The following is a 16,003-nucleotide window of genomic DNA, read 5'->3' as shown; positions in this document are numbered from 1 at the left end:
AAATTCAAAAATCAACAACCCATATGTACTATGCACTGGACTATGAGGAACAAACTCTGCTCTAATGAAATGGATAGTTAAGTGAGGGAGAAAAGTAATCAAAGAGTTAAACAAATGAAGTATTAATTCTACAAAAGAAATGTACAACATGCTGCAGACTACAGAATAACATAGGAATGCATGTTTTAAGGGAATTTGGGAAAAGTGATCTTTGAAATTGATGTCTGAACTAAGGCCTTAAATAGGAGTAAAAGTTCAGTCAAGAGGAGAGGGTAGAGCATTCTAGAAAGCATTTACCCTTCATTTGCATTCCCATTCCCTGCTCCAACTTGGCACCTAGAATACTGGAATCAGGGCTTGGCCCTTCAGGGAGGAGCCTGGTAGGGTTTTCTCTGGAGAATCTTACCAGCTAAGAAAAAAGATCTAAGGTTACTGTGTCAGGGATTTATCAGATAAAAGGTGCAGCCACATCCCCCAAAGTGAAGCTAACAGTCAGCCACCCAAACCTTACACCTAACTTCCAAATCAGCTTTTAGTCACTCAGTCTTAAATATCAGCAGACCACCAAGAATTAATAAAACATCTAAGGATAGATTTAGATGATAGACAGAGACAATGAAAAACAAAGAAAAACAATCTGGAGTAAATCTCCCAGAAAGTAAAGCATAAAAATAAAATAAAAAACAGAAGAGACAATATAAGGCATTAGAGCAACAGTCCAGTGGCTTAATATCTAAATAATAGCAATGCAAGGAAGAGAGCATACAGAAAACAGAACTCATGCAGTAAATACAGGGCGGAACAAACGCAGGTTTACAGTTGTTCGTATGGCACGTAAGACAATAATTAATAAATAATAATACAAGAACAAACTCTGTGTTTCAAATGCTCACAACTGTAAGCCTACATTTGCCCCACCCTGTAATTCAGGAACATTTACCAGAGCTGACATGCAAATTTGGGGGTTAATAGGATCCAGCACAATGGATGCAAATAAATGCATCAAGGCACATCATCATTGAATTTTCAGATCATCAAAGACAAAATGCAAATTCTACACACACACACATACACACGCACACAACCATTCCTCGCCTCAGGGTAAGATAACAGGTCACTTCGAGAGGATGAAGAAGTGAAATGGCTTCTGATTTTTTTGCAACAGTACTAAAAACTGGCAGGCAATGGAGTAATGCCTTCATCATTCTAAAGGAAAGTGATTATCAATCCAGAATTCTATGCCGAATGAGGGTAGAATCAATGCCTCTGGAGCACATGTACTCTCTTGCAAATTTTCTCAGAAAGAGGATGCGCACAACCCAAATAGGCAACAAAGCAAGATACAAGAGGACCCCGGATCCAGGAAACAGGAAACGCAACACGGCAAAGAAGCAAAGGGGATCTCCAGGTGGGCTGGACGGGAATGGAGTTTCCAGGATGAAAGTGGTTGGAGCAGATCTGAAGGCTCCAGAGGAACTTTTGCAAGAAAATAAACTGATAAAATAACTGTTGAATTAAATATTTTCAGAAAAGATTAAAACTACTAGTAATGTTGGGGATTACAATAGTGATTATACATAGAAAACTAAAGCAAAAAGAGAGAGAATTAACTGTAGCGAAAAACAAAATGTTGTACAAAGAAGGAAAAGGCATCCTAGGTTAGTACAAACCACATAGTTATAAGTCTATTGTGAGAATGGAGGGCAAGAAAGGTGTCTGTATGGGGCAGGTGGCGCTGGGGCGGGGGGGGGGGGGGTAGGGGGGGAGGAAGAGAAGCCAAATCCTCACCTTCTATTATGATGAATCAATAGATCATCAGAAAACTGCTTTTGTAGCTACTTATTCTTTTCAATTTTATGCATAGAGAAATGGTATTTATTTAGCAATATGGAGATAAATATCGAACTCATCAGCTAAAATAAGTGAAAGTGATTGCCCCTGAGGAGGGAGTAATCAAGAACTGCATTTTTCATAATAAACCTTGAATATAGTATCTTCTTAATGTCTTCTAATCAATTTTTGTATTTTTTTCCACCCTTCTGTTGAATATATTTTTCTGGGCCCCTTAAGTTTGTGTGGTATTATAAATCTATCTTTCCTTTCATTATAATTTCTCACTGCTTGTTTCTGGTATGTAGAAATGCAATTGATTTTTGTATATTGATCTCAAATGCAGTACCTCTGCTAAACTCAATTATAAATTCTAACCATTTAACCTTAGAGTTTCTTGGTTGCTGTTTTTTATGTAGACAAACAGTGTGTGTGAAATAATGGCAGTGTTACTTCCTGCTTTCCCATCTTCATATATTTTATTTATCTTTCTTTTCTCCTTTGGTTGGCTAGGACCTCCAGGACAGAGCCCAGGAAATATAATGAGAGCAGCAAACTAGTTTCACTTCTGATTCTAAAGGAGATGCTTCTAAAATTTCACCATTAAGTAGACCATCAACTTCACAAAGCATTGCTTAAGGCAGTGGTTCCCAAAGTGTGCTGTGATTTTATGTGGAACACACTTTACCAGGAGTACCTGCTGCCTGACTGGGTGTATTACAGAGTATGCAGAAGAATAACACCAATGACAACACAATTAGAGAGAGTAAATAGATATGACAGACAGACACAGGTGATCTAATGGAGACAACTAATGAAACAATATAAATTTAATGATAAAATACAAAAAATTTCCCTGAACTGTAGGAAAAAAATGAATCTAGAAATTGAAAGGTACTTTATTCCACAAAATCTATTACACAGTGCTTAATGTCAATACACATCTTAAATTAAGCTACTAAATGTCAAGAAAATGAATTCTTTAGGAATATCACCTACGTGGTATTCCTGCCAAGAATATTTAACTTGAGGGAAACCAAGATGGCGGCATAGGTAAACACCGGAAATTGCTGACTCCCACAATAAATTCAAAAATACAACTAAAAGACAAAACGGACATCATCCAGAACCACAGGAAGGCTGGCTGAGTGGAAATTCTACAACTAGAAGGAAAGAGGAAAGCACACTGAGACTTAGAGGAGGTGCGGAAGTGCAGAGGTATGGAGGAGCACGCGGCAGGGGCTGGCGACTGAGGACTCGGCTGTCTTTTTGAATCGGGAGGGAGTCACAAGCCCCCGACTGCTCTGAACTCCAGTTCTGGGTGAGTCTCTGGGGACCCAGACTCATACAGGGAGAGATTGGACTGTCTGGCAGCAGGCAGAACTCAGAACTCAAGGGCAGCTTTCTCTCAGGGTGCTTGCAGCAATTACCAAGACACTGAGACCCTTAGGGCAGGGCTGAGGATCAGCCATAGCTGCTTGCTCCACCCTGTTGATTCCCTGAGACCCCGCCCCACACAAGCTGCAGCAGAGGCTTTTGCATATGAATGTTCTGGCCCTTTGCAATCTGAAAATTACCTAACAAACTGCAGCTGGGCCAGACAGACCCAGAACTTCCAAGAGAAGGCCTAAGGCCCCACAGAAACTTGCATTGCTTCACAGCTGGGCCTCATTTGGGCACCTCCAAACCCCAAACAAGGAAGGGGAATTTGCAGGTCTCTCTGTAGCTCCTGCTGGGTAGCCTCAGGAAGAGGCTAAATTAGCACCTCCTTAGATCCAAGAGCCAGTGTACCCAGTGGTCAGAGTGGAACCATCCAATTACAACTCCTCAGATCCATAAGGGACATACTCAGGGGGCAGATTCAGTGAGCACCAAAGCCCCACTGAAGCAAGTCTTGACTCATAAGGGCGTCTTCAGCACAGAAGTTCTCCCACTGCAGACACAGCTGACTCTCATAGCCAATTGGCCTGGAGGTCAATTCCTCCCAGTGATACCTACAACAATCAAAGCTTAACTACAACAAGACTGTGCACAAAGCCCACAAAGGGGTGCACCAAGAGTGTCCACCTCAGGTAATTGGGGAGGCTGAGCCACTGGGCCCTATAGGACACCTACCACACAAAGCCACTCTACTAACACAGGGAAGCATAAAAAATGCGGAGACAAAGAAACAGGTCACAAATGACAGAAATGGAGGAAAACAAACGACTGGATATAGAGTTCAAAACTACACTTTTAAGGTTTTTCAAGAACTTTCTAGAAACTGCCAATAAATGTAGTGAGACCCTCAAAAAATCTAGTGAGACCCTCGAGGTTATGATAAAGGACCAACTAGAAATTAAGCATACATTGACTGAAATAAAGGATATTATACAGACACCCAACAGCTGACTAGAGGATCACAAGAATCAAGTCATAGATTTGAAATACGAAGAAGCAAAAAACACCCAACTGAAAAAGCAAAATGAAAAAAGAATCCAAAAATACGAAGATAGTGTAAGGAGCCTCTGGGACAGCTTCAAGCGTACCAATATCCGAATTATAGGGGTGCCAGAAGAAGAGAGAGAGCAAGATATTGAAAACCTATTTGAAGAAATAATGACAGAAAACTTCCCCTACCTGGTGAAAGAAATAGACTTACAAGTCCAGGAAGCACAGAGAACCCCAAACAAAAGGAATCCAAAGAGGACCACACCAAGACACATCATAATTAAAATGCCAAGAGCAAAAGACAAAGAGAGAATCTTAAAAGCAGCAAGAGAAAGAAAGTCAATTACCTACAAGGGAGTACCCATACGACTGTCAGCTGATTTCTCAACAGAAACTTTGCAGGCCAGAAGGGAGTGGCAAGACATATTCAAAGTGATGAATGCCAAGAACCTACAACCAAGATTACTTTATCCAGCAAAGCTATCATTCAGAATTGAAGGTCAGATAAAGAGCTTCACAGATAAGGAAAAGCTAAAGGAGTTCATCACCACCAAACCAGTATTATATGAAATGCTGAAAGGTATCCTTTAAGAAGAGGAAGAAGAAGAAAAAGGTAAAGATACAAATTATGAACAACAAATACACATCTATCAGCAAGTGAATCTAAAAATCAAGTGAATAAATAATCTGATGAACAGAATAAACTAGTGATTATAATAGAATCAGGGGCATAGAAAGGCAGTGGACTGACTATTCTTGGGGGGGAAAGGGGTGTGGGGGATGCGGGAAGAGACTGGGCAAAAATCGTGCACCTATGGATGAGGACAGTGGGGGGCGTGGGGTGAGGGCAGAGGGTTGGGTGGGAACCAGGTGGAGGGGAGCTATGGGGGGGAAAAGGGGAACAACTGTAATAATCTGAACAATAAGGATTTAATTTAAAAAAAGAATATTTAACTTGAATCTAGCAATGAGAAAACAATCAGGTAAATACAAATTAAAGGACATTTTGGAAAACAACTGGCCTGGGCTACTAGAATATCAGTGCCATGGAAGAAAGAAAAAGACTGGGGAACTGAGTGGCATTAAAGTTGGCTAAGGAGACACGACTGTGTGTGATCCAGGATTGGATCCTGGATGGAGAAAAAAATAGATGTAAATGACATTATTGGGACCAGTGGGGAAATTTCAATATGGACTGCATCCTATATAATAAAACCCTAATATGCAAACCGACCATATGGCAGAATGACCGGTCGCTATAATGCGCACTGACCACCAGGGGACAGATGTTCAATGCAGGAGCTGCTCCCTAGTGGGCAGTGTGCTCCCACAGGGGGAATGCTGCTCAGCCAGAAGCCGGGCTCATGGCTGGGTTTCAGGAGACTCTTCTGTCTCCACTGTAGGCAGGCGGTAAGGAGCAAGGGGGCCCAGACTGCGAGAGGGGGCAGGCCGGGCTGAGGGACCACCCCCCCCACACACACACAGTGCATGAAATTTTGTGCACCAGGTCTCTAGCATTATATAAAGTGTTCTATGTAAAAAAAAAAAAAAAAAAAGTGGTGGCCTTCAAACGAACTGCAAGTTCACTCATTCACAGGAGAATGATTAGAGACGATGCTTCTAGAAGCATCAGCAGCCAGAAGACAAGGCTTTTTAGGATCATTCTCTGCCATCCGAGAGACAAGAGTCCTGGCCAATGGAAGTCAATAATTTACTTATTTTTACTGTTACTATTACCTTCTATGTATGGCAAAGGATTTTGCCACCATTTTTACAGTGATAAATTAATTTGTATAATGATATAAAGTTTTCTTTAAAATTAAACTTAGTAATATCAATTTGAATACAATATTAAATTTCTATTGTACAGGTGGTACTAACAATAGAGCAGATGGGGCAAAAATCTCCACATTCTGTGTAAATGACTAGGGTGGTCTGGTCAGATATGTGCTATTACCAGGGATAACATAAGTGAAGATAGGAGGTAATGGGTGGTGAGACAGGTGTCTGTCAAGCCAGCAAATCCATTTTTTTTGACTAACAGAGACGTCCAGTGATATCTCGCCTTACTCTGTCGTCACCATTGACTAGAGACTTTCCTAACATGCTGGTAACTTGTGTCACTGTCACACCAAGAAGCAGGGACAGTCTTTGAAAAGGCACGGTCTCTTTTACATTGCCCTCATGCTCCACCAGGAAACATTTGAATTTTTATGGCTCTCCTGCAGGACCAGATTTTCCTCCCACTGTCAGGATTTGCTTCCTGCAGAGTAAAGCAAGCAGCTTTTATTTTCCTCTGGCGAAAAGAAATTGGTAGAAATAATATGCTGCTTTTCAGCCAGCTAAGCCTGACCTGACTCTCTTTATTGGTAGGAAAATGCAGGATTCGGGGAGAGGACATTTTCATTGCGGTAAACAAGCCCTCTCAACCGGTGAACACTATTATACTAATACCAAAGGAAACAAAGGCCAGGAGATGGGGAGCATTACGTAGAAAGGCCAACAGAAAATTAGCAGACAAAAATACAGCATGGGGACAAAGCAGGCTCTGCAACATTGAAAAAAAAAGAGAGAGAGAGAAAAGTCCTTTATTAAGAGAAAATTGCATGCAATTTTTTGGCCTCAATTAGCCTTTTCCACAAAGAGCACTTTTCCACAAAGAGGCCATTAAATAGCAAATGAAATTGCATTGGTTTTCAGTTGCCATGGCATTGGTTTTTCCGCTAATGGACTTCTCTGGTCCCGAGTTTAATGTTAGCCTGACTTATTTTTCTTGTCTGTAGGCTGTCTCAACTCTCTCTGTCGGGCCACGAAGTGATGTATGGGACTTTTCAAAGTGCCTACCACATAATCCAAGTGAGAGAAACTCCATCCTTCAGCTTTCTCCCTGGAGACCGAGAAGGTAAAACTGACCAACAGCAGCATTTCATTAACCATGAAATAACAGTTTCCGTTTATTAGATGGCATTCATTCCCATCCATGTACAAAGGGCTCCTGGAGCCATTCCGAGATCAGTGAGGGACTGTTTATTGAGTACTCCCAATATACTGAGGTCTATCCAAGAGGCTGAAGACATAAAATGCAAAAGAAAGGATGCAAGATGCTCACAGTTATCTAGAGTGTTCAGACCAGCAGACTCAGCTCCAAGCAATTACCTTCCCCCTTTCTCTATTTATCTATTCATAAAATGGGTAAAAATTTCCCCGATTATCTTATTCACATTTAAAAAACAATATTTGCCAGGTACCACTCTAAAAACACACATTTATTATCCTAGGAATAAGGATCTGAAATAACATTTCCTCTTTCATGTTGCTTTGCTCCAGCTAACCATTAGCTATGGTATCAAGTTTGTGATAATTTGGATACTATTTTCCAGTATGCATAATCATATATAAATTTTCAAAAAATAAGTTTATTTAGTTAATATTCTCCTATAAACTTCTTTTTAAAAATCTATACATGTCTGTGAACATTCCTGAACAACATCATTATTAATGTCTGTATGGTGTGGAGGTAATACAGCTCAAAATTCTTCTATTAGATCAGCAGTTCTCAACCTGTGGGTCGCTACCCCTTTGGGGGTCGAACAACCTTTTCACAGGGGTCGCCAAGACCATCAGAAAACACATATATAATTACATATTGTTTTTGTGATTAATCACTATGCTTTAATTATGTTCAATTTGTAACAATGAAATTGGAGGTCACCACAACATAAGGAACTGTATTAAAGGGTCGTGGCATTAGGAAGGTTGAGAACCACTATATTAGATATTCAAATATATTTTAGTTTTTAAAAATGACTTCAAGGGCAAAAGAAATCAGAAAATTTTTGAGACAAAATATATTTTAAAATAATCAATGCCAATATACCCATTTTTAAATTGTGATATATTTAAATGTATACTTTAACCAATCAAACCTTCTAATGCAAAAATATAAAATACACTATAACTACACTATTTTGAAGACTTTTATAGGATTAGGAAAATGTCTCCACTTCTAGTATATTATATAGATCATGTGACCTAGCACAATTCTGTTATGTGATAAATGTCTTGCTTTCTCATCAGTTACCTGTTTGACTCAATGTATAACCTGTTTTGATAATAATCCACAGCCTGGATTTGAGGCTCTACACAATTGAAAGCCCTGAACCAAAGGGTCTCAAATTAGTATCTCAACCCTGAAGTAAACTTTGAGTGAAAGAAGGTTTTAAGCTTTTGATATTGCCACCCCCTCCCCCCAACCTGTGCATTTACACTCCATTAAGAGTATATGAAAGCACTCCCTTATAAGTTAGTCATCATACGAGTTATCATCTTTTGTATCTTTGTTAATATAATTAACAACAATAAAAGTATCTAATTGTTATTTTAATTGACATTTTACTGATTACCAATGCAGGTGATCATTGTTATCATTATTTGTCATTCCCCTCCCTGACATATGTTTTTCTGTTCTTGGTCCTTTTGCTCTTTCTTTCTTTTAAAAATTTCTCTTAGTTGTTAACCTCCTTCAAGTTTTAATAATTTTCTTTATATATTGCCCTGGCTGGTATTGTTGGTGATTAGAGCACCAGCCCACACACTGAAGGGTCTTGGGTTCAATTCCCAGTTAAGGGCAGGTAACTGGGTCGCAGGTTCGATCCCCAGCCCCAGTCGGGGGGTGTGCAGGAGGCAACCAATCCATGTGTCTCTCTTACATCAATGTTTTTCTGTCTCTCTCTCTCTCTCTCTCTCTCTCTCTCTCTCTCTCTCTCTCAGTGTCAAATATTTTTCCCCAATTTATGTGTCTGCAACAAGCAGAATCCGAAGTAACCGCTTGAGCTAAAGCTGACCCTTTTTCCCCAATTTAAAATGACCTTTTAATTTTAAGATCTGTTTGCCACACAGACATTGAATATTTTTGCTTCATCTAATTTATCTTTCTTTTCATTATGGCTTTGGCCTTTTATGCCATGGCCCTAAAGAGTAAGAGTATCGGAGAAACCAAGATGGCGGCATAGGTAAACACCGGAAATTGCTGCCTCCCACAATAAATTCAAAAATACAACTAAAAGACAAAACGGACATCATCCAGAACCCCAGGAAGGCTGGCTGAGTGGAAATTCTACAACTAGAAGGAAAGAGAAAAGCACACTGAGACTCAGAGGAGGTGTGGAAGTAAAGTGCAGAGGTATGGAGGCGCACATGGAAAGGCCTGGCAACTGAGGACGCAGTTGTCTTTTTCAATCAGGAGAGAGACACAAGCTCCCAACTTCTCTGAACTCCAGTTCCGGGCGAGTCTTTGGGGACCCTGACTCATACGGCATCGTCTGGCATCGGTCGGTACTTGAGGGCGGTTTTCTCTCAGAGGTGCTTGCAGCAATTACCTCGGGACACTGAGACCCGGGGCCTCTTAGGGCAGGGCTGAGGTTCAGCCATAGCTGTTTGCTCCACCCTGTTGATTCCCTGAGCCCCCGCCCCACCCAAGCTGTGCTCAGAGGCTTTTGCATATGAATGGCCTGGCCCTTTGCAATCTAAAATTACCTAACAGCTGAAACCGGTTTGGCTCAGTGGATAGAGCATTGGCCTGCGGACTGAAAGGTCCCAGGTTCGATTCCGGTCAAGGGCATATACCTGGGTTGCAGGCACATCCCCAGTGGGGCGGCTGATCGATGTTTCTCTCTCATCGATGTTTCTGACTCTCTTTCTCTCTCTCTTCCTCTCTGTAAAAAATCAATAAAATATATTTTTTAAAAAAATAAATAAAAAATAAAATTACCTAACAAACTGCAGCTGGGTCAGAGAGACCCAGAACATCCAAAAGAAGGCCCAAGGCCCCACAGCAGCTTGCATTGCTTCACAGCTGAGCCTCATCAGGGCACCTCCAAATCCCAAACAAAGAAGAGGAATCTGCAGATCTCTCTGTAGCTCCTGCTGGGTAGCCTCAGGCAGTGGCTGACTTTGCACCTCCCTGGAGATCCAAGAGCCAGTGTATCAGTGGTCAGTGTCAGACCATATCAGATTACAACTCTTCACATCCATAAGTGACACAATCAAGGGGCAGACTCAGTGAGCACCAAAGCCCCTCTGAAGCAAGTCCTGCTTCATAGGGGTGTCTCCTGCACAGCAGCTCTCCCACTATAGTCACAGATGGTCTGGAGGTCAATTCCTCCCAGTGACACCAATAGCAATCAAGTCTCAACTACAACAAGACTGTGCTCACAGCCCATAAAGGGGTGCATCTAGAGCTCTCAGCTCAGGTGACTGGGGAGGCTGAGCCACTGGGCCCATAGAACACCTACTACACACAGCCACTCTACCAACTCAAGGAGACATAGCAGATCTACCCAATACATAGAAACAAACACAGGGAAGCAGCCAAAATGTGGAGACAAAGAAACATGTCACAAATGAAAGAAATGGGAGAAGGCAAACTACTGGATATAGAGTTCAAAACCATGGTTATAAGGTTACGCAATAATCTTCTAGAAACCTCAAAAAAAAATGGAAAAGGACCAGTCAGAAATTAAGCATACACTGACTGAAATAAAGAATAATATATAGGGATTCAACAGTAAAGTAGAGGATTCTGAGAATCAAATCAACAATTTGAAATATGAGGAAGCAAAAAACACCCAACTAGAAGAGCAAAAAGAAAAAAGAATCCAAAAATATGAAGATAGTGGAAAGAGCCTCTGGGACAACTTCAAGCATACCAACATTCGCATTGTGGGGGTGCCAGAAGAAGAGAGAGAGCAAGATATTAAAAACCTATTTGAAGAAATAATGACAGAAAACTTCCCCTACCTGGTGAAACAAATAGACTTACAGGTCCAGGAACCACAGAGAATCCCAAACAAGAGAAATCCAAAGAGGGCCACACCAAGGCACATCATAATTAAAATGCCAAGGGCAAAAGATAAAGAGAGAATCTTAAAAGCAGCAAGGGAAAAACAGTTAGTTACCTACAAGGGAGTACCCATACAACTGTCAGCTGATTTCTCAGCAGAAACTATGCATGCCAGAAGGAAGTGGCAAAAAATATTCAAAGTGATGAATAGCAAGCACCTACAACCAAGATTACTCTACCCAGCAAAGCTATCATGTAGAATTGAAGGTCAGATAAAGAGCTTCACAGACAAGAAAAAGTTAAAGGAGTTCATTACCACCAAAACAATATTATATGAAATGTTGAAAGGTATTCTTTAAGAAGAAGAAAAAGAAAAAGACAAAAAATAGGAACAACAAAATGGCAACAAATACATACCTATCAACAACTGAATGTAAAAATCAAAATAAATGAATATGAAATCTAATGAACAGAAAAGAATAAGATGGTCAATAAAATAGAATTAGAGGCATGGAAATGGAAGAGATTGACAATTCTCAGAGGGAAAGGGTGTGGGGTGGGGTTGTGAAGAGATTAAACAAAAATCTTATATGCATATATGCATTACCTATGGACACAGACAATAGGGTTGTGAAGGCCTGGGGCAGGGCAGGAATGGGGTGGAAGGGGGCAATGGAGGGAGAAAGAGGGACATCTATAATAATCTCAACAATAAAGACCTTTTCTTAAATGAGAAAGAGAGGAAGGAAAGAGAGAGAGAGAGAGAGAGAGAGAGAGAGAGAGAGAGAGAGAGAGAGAGAAACATGAATGTGAGAGAGAAACTTTGATTGGTTGCTTCCCACATGCACCCCAACTGGGAATCAAACTCACAGCCTGGGTATGTGCCCTAACCAGGAATTGAACTTGCCACTTTTTGGTGTATGGGACGACACTCCCACCAACTGAACCACACACTGGCAAGGGGCAATCATTCTATTCTCATGCTCACTTTTGCAGCCAAGCTTCTTGTAACAATTATTAACATATGCCATCTCTAGTTTCTAACCTCCCATTTACACCTTATATCATGCTAATCTGGCTTTAATACCTACCATTTCATTAAAACTATTTTTGTCAGTGATAACTCTGTCACTTAATTTAATGAACATCTAATTAAACCTCTAAGTAGTTATCAGTACGGCTGACCACTCCTTCTGGAACCGCCTCTTTCGTAGTCTCTGTGATGCCAAAATATTCTTGGGCTTTCTACAGTTTTATTTATCAATCCCTTTTATGTTCATTTCTTGGTTTCTCTCCATTCCATTAACATTTAAATGTAAGAATTTATCAGGGTTTGGTTCTAGGTTCTCTTTTCACTCTCTACAGTCTTTATCTAGGTGATTTCATTGATTTCTTTAGCTTCAAATATAGTCTATAGGCCAACAATTTCTACACTGACAGCCTTAGTCCAGGGCTCTTTTCTGAAATCCATATTTTTATGTCAAGTGCATTTTTTACTTAGTCACTTTGATGTCAAAGAGATCTGAAACTTCTCATGTTCAAAACTAATCTAGGAGGAGTCACTCCTAGATTAGAAGTGATTTTGAGAATTAGTATAAATCTACAGCAATCAAGTCAGGGGAGCATTATCCAGAAAACATTATATATATATAATGTTTATATATATATATAAAGTTTGAATAATGATAAAGGCAGTGTTTATTAAAATATATTTCAGTTTCAAAATTGAGCTATCTCCATTAGAGTTTATATATCTATTTTGTATATCAAACCATACATATACACATACATATACAGACCCATACATATTTGACCAATTAATTTTTTTTAGATTTTTAAAAAATATTTTATTGATTCATTTGAGGGGGAGGGGAAGAAAGAGACAAACATCAATTTGTTGTCCCATCTATCCATGCATTCATTGGTTGATTCTCATATGTGTCCTGATCAAGGGAGGATGCTCTAACCCAGTGGTGGGCAAACTCATTAGTCAACAGAGCCAAATATCAAGAGTACAATGATTGAAATTTCTTTTGAGAGCCAAAATTTTTAAACTTAAACTATATAGGTAGGTACATTGTTATTAACTTAATTAGGGTACTCCTAAGGCTTAGGAAGAGCCACACTCAATGGGCCAAAGAGCCGCATGTGGCTCGCGAGCCACAGTTTGTCGACCATGGCTCTAACCAACTGAGCTACCCGGTCAGTGTCAATTGACTTTTCATAAAGATAAAAGGCTAATTCAATGGTGAAAGAATTGACTTTTCAACAAATGATGTGTCAAAACAATTGGACATCTATATTAAAAAAAAACACACCCCAAAACAAAAAGAACCTCAACCTTTACCTTATACCATATACAAAAAAAATAATAATAACTCAAAATGAATGAATCAAATACCTAGAAGTAAAATCTGAAATTTTAAAACTTTAAGAAGAAAAAACAGGAGAAAAATATTTATTTGGTTTAGTCAAAAATTTCTTAGCTAGAACACAAAAAGCACAAACCATAAGAGGTAAAATGATCAACTGAATTTATCAAAATTAAATACTTCTGTTCTTTTAAAGATACTGGTAGGAAAATGAAAAGTCAAAAAATGAGCTTAAATATTTACAAACTACATATCTAATGAAGGGCTAGTATCCAAAATATGTAAATAACTCATAAATCAATAATAAGAAAATAAATAACCATTTTTTTAAAAAAGGAGCTACAGATATGAATAGACATTTCACCAAAGTGAATATGTACCTGGTAAATAAATACATGAAAACATATTCAATAGCTTTAGTCATTAGTGAAGTTCAAACTAAAATCATAATGACATACTATTATATACCTATTAGAATGACTAAAATAAAATTTTTAAAAATCTGACATTACCAAGTTCTGGCAAGGATGAAGAGCAACTGGAACTCATACATTGCTGGTGGGATTGAAAAACAGTAAGACTCTTTAGACAACAGTTTGGCACTTTCTTATAAATTTACCATATGATCCATCATCCCACTTCTAGGTACTTACCCAAAGAAATGCAAACATGTCCATATAAGAACCTGTGTGCAAATATTTATGTCAGCATTTTTTCAAAATTGCTTAAAACTGCCCAGCTAGTGTGGCTCAATAGTTGAACATCGACCCATGAACAAAGAGGTCATGTTTAGATTCCAGGTCAAGACACATGCCCAGGTAGTACACTCCACCCCCAGTAGGGGGGGTGCAGGAGGCAGCTGATCAATGATTCTCTCTCACTGATGTTTCTATCTCTCTCTCCCTCTCCCTTCCTCTCTCTGAAATCAATAAAAACTTTAAAATAAAATAAAAATTGCCCAAAACTAGAAGCAATACATATGTCCTTCTTGTGAGTAAACTGTGTTATATTTACACCAGAAATTCTACTCAGCAACAAAAGGTCTAATTTACTGATCAGTGCAACCACATCGATGAATCTCAGATGCATTATGCTAACTGGGAGAAACAAAACACAAAGGCTACATATTGTCTACCTTAATTTATATGACATTCTGAAAAAGACAAAACTATAGAAACAGAAAACAGATCAGTGGTCACTGGAGATGGGGTAAGAGTGAGGTGATTAATTACAAAGGGCGTCAGAGAATTTTTTGTGATGATTCTGGTGATGTTTTCACTACTATATGTTTCTCAAAAATAGTGAATTTTACTGTATGGAAATTATGCTCATGGAAACTTGACTGAAAAAAAAAACTGATATAAAGATTTTCCCCATATACGTGCTTATTCCTCAAGTTTTCCCATTTTAAAGAAATGACATCGCTATCCACCCAATTTCTGAAGCTAGAATCGTACAGTTATTTTCACAACTTCCTTTTCCTTCACTGATCACCCCCCCCAACTCATTTCTAATCCATCTCCAAATCACATCAATTCTGCTTGTAAAACATATTGCAAACCCATCTTCTAACCTTCCTATCCAAGTTTGCCCTTCTCAACTACACTAATTGCAATAGCTTCCCCGATGGTCTCCTGGTGTCCATTCTTGGCCTCCTCCAACCCTATCTTATATAATAAAAGCCTAATATGCTAAGTGTCCAGTCGTCCAGTTGACTGGTAGACCATTCAATCAACCAAAGTGTAATATGCTAATGATACGCTAAGGCCACTCAACTGCTCACTATGACATGCACTGACTACCAGGGGGCAGACAGTCAACTGGTAGACCAGTCGGTATGATGTGCACTGATCACCAGGGGACAGATGCTCCGACTAGTAGGTTAGTTTGCTGCTGGGGTCTGGCCATTCGGAATTGGGTGAAATGGGGCCAGACACGCCCTAGAGCCCTCCTGTGGTCCCTCCCCAGACCCAAACGTGCACTGGTGGGGTCTCTCGTCCTGGCCTGTGCCCTCTCGCAATCCCGGACCCCTTGGGGGATGTCGGAGAGCTGGTTTCGGTCTGATCCCACAGGCCACTCCCCTCAGGAGGGGACTGATTGGGTGCGAGCCCGTGGCAGGCACAATGGGTCCAAAATGAGCAAGAGTGGCAGGTAGGAGATACAGGTGGCATTGGACTGCAGGTTTCAGCCCAATCCCAGCAGGCCACGCCAAGGGACCCCACCTGTGCACTAATTCATGCACCGGGCCTTTACTTTCTTCATAACTACAGAATGATGAATTTAAGTGAAAATTAAACCATGTCATTTTCTTGCTTAAAACTCTTCAATGGCTCCATTTCTAATCCCCATACCCTGGCCTCCAGCAGGTCATATGTGGTCTAACAAATCCAGTGTCATCTTGTACACTGCCTTCTACCCTCTTGTCCTCCCACCCCCAACCCCATAACCATGATACTCTAGCCTCACTGGCCTTCTTACATTTGTTGAATATTCCAAGTTTTTTGCTCTCCTAGAAACTTTACACTACACA

General features: G+C 40.0%; 1 protein-coding gene across 1 annotated transcript in view; it reads right to left on the bottom strand.

Moving 5' to 3' along the window:
- ASB4 (ankyrin repeat and SOCS box containing 4) overlaps window positions 1–16,003 on the bottom strand; it is a 59,123-nt gene that overhangs the window by 31,163 nt on the left and 11,957 nt on the right. The window lies entirely within an intron of this gene.

This window comes from Myotis daubentonii, chromosome 10 (assembly GCF_963259705.1).
Source record: "Myotis daubentonii chromosome 10, mMyoDau2.1, whole genome shotgun sequence".
Taxonomy (NCBI): domain Eukaryota; kingdom Metazoa; phylum Chordata; class Mammalia; order Chiroptera; family Vespertilionidae; genus Myotis; species Myotis daubentonii.
This window is presented reverse-complemented; position numbering and strand designations above follow the sequence as displayed.